The sequence below is a fragment of the Adiantum capillus-veneris genome, chromosome 3, assembly GCF_014529385.1.
Source record: "Adiantum capillus-veneris isolate H3 chromosome 3, ASM1452938v2, whole genome shotgun sequence".
Lineage (NCBI taxonomy): Eukaryota > Viridiplantae > Streptophyta > Polypodiopsida > Polypodiales > Pteridaceae > Adiantum > Adiantum capillus-veneris.
Window position 1 is genome coordinate 147136217 of NC_140933.1, and position 4259 is coordinate 147140475.

General features: G+C 47.1%; 1 pseudogene; it reads right to left on the bottom strand.

The window, feature by feature from the left end:
- Window positions 1–3084: 3084 nt before the first annotated feature.
- LOC147461887 (uncharacterized) lies at window positions 3085–3560 on the bottom strand (annotated as a pseudogene).
- Window positions 3561–4259: the final 699 nt, after the last annotated feature.

A 4259-nucleotide genomic window follows, 5' to 3' on the forward strand; every position in this document is an offset into this window, starting at 1 on the left:
ACACACACACCCCAATCCCCTCTCCCTCTCTCGCGCGCTGTTTCGGCAGCAGCCGCCTGCCATCTCCCTCTCGGCCTGTACAGGCGCGGCACACTTTCTCTCTCTCTCTCTCTCTCTCTCTCTCTCTCTCTCTCTCTCTCTCTCTCTCTCTCTCTCTCTCTCTCTCTACACACAGACACACACACCATGCACACACACACCCCATGCATACACACACACTCTCTCTCTCTCTCTCTCTCTCTCTCTCTCTCTCTCTCTCTCTCTCTCTCTCTCAATACACACACACACACACCCCATGCATACACACACACACCATCCCCCACCCCAAGCATGTGAAGCTGCCGCTGGCCGTCGAACAAAAAAAATTAAAAATAAAAACATATATATAATATATACATTATGTACATAAGCCCCCCGTTCCCACCGCACGCTCGTGCACGCATACAAATACACACACGCACTCATGCACACACACCCATATACATATATATATATATACATCCACCCACATGCACATACGCACACACATACACACGTATATGCACCACAAATACAAAGAAAACGAAGGACTCCACGATTATGACGACCACAAAAAAAAGAAGAAGGATCCAAAGCACGCGCCGTCAACAACAAAAAGAGGAAATGCGCCGAAGGCATGCCCCGGCCGACCCAGAAAAGAAGTACGCTCGACACCGACGCACCGGCAACACACCATTCGCCAGCAACACGCAACCACGACGCCATTCCAATAATTTATAGGTTATTTTCATCATTTCTTTAGTTTTCACCCGAGCTATTGTAAAATTTCCTTTTTTTTGTAAATATCCTCTCTCTAGGTGATGGTCACAAAGGCCCACGTAGAGATTCTCATCTTTTAATAACCTCCCAAAACAAAGCAAGGGTCAACCACACCGGGCCCACCACTTGCTTTGTCTCCCCGATTAAGCTTACCCTAATCACACTGGGATTACCATAATTCAAGCAGCCAACACCTATAAATTGGCACTGAGAGGTCACTATCGGGGGGGGGGGGGGGGGGGGGGCAGTCCATGGGAAGTCAGCACTTGGTAGAGTGTAGTGGGAAGAGTTGACACTATCACCATCATGGGGAGGGGGCTTGTGTGTTGGGTTTGCCTTGGGAATTGCACCATGCGAAGGGAACCACACCCATCTCTCTACTCCAATGGTCGATGCACACACGTATACACGCTCTTGGTAGCAAGCTTCACAATCATTGAGTCGTCTTAGAGAACGCACCAAGTAGTTTGCACCACCTCCTCTCCCTACCTCTCTACCACCATGGCGTGCCATTTGTAAATACTGCAAAAATAATTCTCCCTCACACCCCCGAGGGTTTTCATCATTTGAAAATCTCTGTGTGTGTGTGTGTGTGTGTGTGTGTGTGTGTGTGTGTGTGTGTGTGTGTGTGTGTGTGTGTGTGTGCAAGTTTGTGATGTTTATATCATCGTGGTTTGCGTCCCAGCCGCTCAAAGCTAGGTGATGGCCCCCTATTCGCTTTACTGTGATGACAGGCTCGAGGCGCGCCATTCAGCCCCCGGCGTTTTAGAAGCCGTCGGGGTTCGGGGTCCGCTTTGCGTCCGTCAGCACCAAGATTCCATCACATCCATCAACATAATGGCTACGGTCTATCAACATACCACACATCGAGTATCCACTTGTCTAAGAAAACCTTTTTTTCGTCACCAAGAATCAAGGCAATAGCCATCGTCTTCCATTTAGCAAACGAGTCTTGCATCCATCTCGTGAATTTGTACAAATCACCCAAGGCCCCAATAGAAACCTTCCTCTGCCACCTGCACAACTCCATGCAAAACATTGATTGCACCATCCCAAGCATCCTCATTGGGGATTTCAACATTGAAAATGACGACTCCAACAATCAATATAGGAAAGTACATGACTTCATGCACGCAAGAAAATACACCCAAAAAATTCACCGACCAACAACTACACACAATTCTATCATTGACCATATATGGGTACAAAATGAGGGCAACAAGTGATAAAATCACAAGGCCCGCCCTTGAGAAGAGCAGGGGACCATTGCAATCTTTAGAAAAGAAAAAAAAGGAACAAACGTTACAAAAATTGCAATAACAATGGCTTTATTGCCAAATTTGGGCTAATTAAATCTCAAAAATACCTTTACATCTCAAAATCAAGAAATTAACATTTCAAAAATGCATTTACATCTCAAAATTGGAATATTTTCATCTCTAAAGAGTAGGAAGGCATGTTATGTGAATGTGGTAGACGAAAAGCGACGAAGAGGGTGACCTAGCAGGAAAAAAAAGAGTAGGAAGGGATAGTGGTAGTTGTCAGAGGGGTTGGCACGTGAAGAGCACTACAAATTTTGTTATTTATCTTTAAATTTTATATTTGAAAGCTAGAAAACTTTAAAATTTAAAGAATTTGTGTAAATTTTTTAAATTTAGTTATTACTTCTAAAGTTTCTCATACATAGATACATAGGTTACATAAATTTTTGGGAAAAAGCTAGCATATTAAATAGGCAAACTACTTTATTCCTTCCCTTCACTTTCTCTCACCAACTTTGCCCTCACTCCCACTTGCAATCTCTATCTAACGGTTCTCTGTCCCACTTGCCATGCCTTTTCCCTCTCTCTCTCTCTCTCTCTCTCTCTCTCTCTCTCTCTCTCTCTCTCTCTCTCTCTCTCTCAAGCTCTGGGCTCTCTCCTCTTGCCTACGTTTGTCCACCACTGTCGACGAGCTCCGTTGACGCCACCGACAGTCGACGACCACCACTCGGGCCACCTCACTCTCTCTATGTGTGTCTCTCTCTCTCTCTTCCTCGGTGGGGCGAAGATTGTGTACGGCACTGCAGGCAGAGTAGCAATAGGTTGAGACAGATCCATTGAGCTGGCTAGAATCCCAGCAAGAAAGAGGGAATCTCCACACTTGCACGACAGGAGGTTTCCATAGAATCAAGAACGACCATGCACCATCGTCACTTACCCCTTCCAAACTGCATCCATATGTATGTGCTCCCACCGTCTCTCCTGCTACTCCGGACATCCTGTCCACTGGTATTGCATAGCGCCACTAATTAATATCCAACCACTGGAGGCAGCTGACGTCCTTACTGAAGATGCCAGCGCTGCTAAATGTAGCGGCCTTTTTAGCGACAGTGAAGCTAGCTTTTTCTTTAGCTTTAACAGCAGTACTGCTCCCTGCTTTTGGAACATGGTTTTGGTTGCAGTTACGGCAGTACAGAGAGGTGGTTTGCCCTGCACAATCTCTGGCTTGTCGTTATTGAGGAGAGTGCCAATAGCGGGCCATCCGGCCGGGGGCTAATTCCATTGACGGTTGGTTGAAGGGGGGAGCAGGGGGCCGATGGCGTAAGTACGGACAGGGAAGTTGGCGACAAGGGCGTGAAGGCAGTCGGGCTCTAGCTCAGAGAAAGTATTGAGGAGGACAGCGGCCGCCCACAGCATGGGCTGTAGGTGGCGGGATAAGAACTGATAGATGAAATCAGCAGGGTCACCTCTCACAATAATGGGCAGGTCGTTGAGATCCATTGGTGGCAAGCCCGAGATGCAGGAAACCATTTCTGTGTTACTGTCCTCAAATACAGTGTTGCCAGCTGTAGGTTATATATGACAATTTTAATCAGAATTAATTCTGCAGAATATACCCAGTGTAATAAAATCTTGCTTTACCTTTCAAGGTTGGCATTCCTTGCGAGATCAGCCCATAAATATGCCAGATCACATGATAAACCGCCGCAGAGGATGTCTAGAAGGCCACCCGTGGGACGCACGCCACACACACATGCGCTCACACACACTTTCAACATGGTGTCATCTCCTTCCCCATCGTTGGGTGCTATTCCTTCTCACTATTGCCCCATCGCCCTCATAGTTCTCTTCAAATCCCTCACAATGCAGGGCAGCTCTACCTGGCCCAACCTAGTCCAGCTGTACGTGATGCACCAACAGGGCACTATCACGCAGGGTAGTACGCAGACGGAGATATAGGGAGAGACTCTCTCTCTCTCTCTCTCTCTCTCTCTCTCTCTCTCTCTCTCTCTCTCTCTCTCTCTCTCTCTCTCTCTCTCTCTCTCTCTCTCGCTCTCTCTCTCTCTCAAAACCATTGCTTGGCAATGCTTTCACTTGGTTGCATCCAGCTTGACGAGAACATTGTGAGGGAGCACTATAAAAAAACCTCTCTCTCTCTCTCTCTCTCTCTCTCTCTCTCTCTCTCTCTCTCTCTCTCTC